General features: G+C 44.4%; 1 non-coding gene across 1 annotated transcript; it reads right to left on the bottom strand.

The window, feature by feature from the left end:
• Positions 1-661: 661 nt before the first annotated feature.
• LOC131615292 (small nucleolar RNA R71) lies at positions 662-768 on the bottom strand. The gene has a single exon (XR_009287715.1). It is a non-coding gene; the product is annotated as a small nucleolar RNA R71 (small nucleolar RNA).

Raw genomic sequence — 768 nt, forward strand, 5'->3', positions numbered from 1 at the left:
AAAGTCGCGATCAAGTTTTTGGCGCCGTTGCCGGGGACTATTTAAGTCGATATCGTAACTCACTGTTACACCGTAGAGACTAGGAAAATTCTTCCCTTTCTTTTTGAACGATTGTATGCCAAATACTCGTTCACAAGGAGGAGACTTAATACAACGAATTAACGAGATCGAACGTTTCATTAACGTTAAACGTCGAGCTCGCAACCTTCCCGAAGTAGCAGAAATTCCGATTAATCAGGAATTGAATTTTACTGATCAAATCAATCAAATCACCCCGAAGTTAGAGATGGCTGCTATTCGTCCTCTTAGAGACTATGCCGCTCCTTCGCGCGCTGAACCGCATTCAAGTATCGCACCACCTGCGATTGAAGCGAACAATTTCGAACTGAAACCTTCACTGGTCCAAGCTGTTCAACAGAATCAATTCTCTGGAAGCCCTGTAGACGACCCCAATCTCCATTTATCCGTGTTCGTGCAATACGCCGACACTATCAAAGCCAACAACGTTAGTTCCGAAGCTATTCGATTACGCCTTTTCCCTTTCTCCTTGAGAGATAGAGCGAGAGCGTGGCTTCAATCCCTGCCTTCCAATTCCATAACTACGTGGGACGAATTGAAGAGAGTATTCTTAGCAAGATACTTTCCGCCTAGCAAGACTGCTATGCTTAGAGGTCAAATCAACGGATTTACCCAGAAAGATAACGAATCGCTCTTTGAAGCTTGGGAACGTTACAAGGACATGCTTAGAATATGCCCTCATCATGGACT

Source organism: Vicia villosa, linkage group LG6, assembly GCF_029867415.1.
Source record: "Vicia villosa cultivar HV-30 ecotype Madison, WI linkage group LG6, Vvil1.0, whole genome shotgun sequence".
Classification (NCBI taxonomy): Eukaryota; Viridiplantae; Streptophyta; class Magnoliopsida; order Fabales; family Fabaceae; genus Vicia; species Vicia villosa.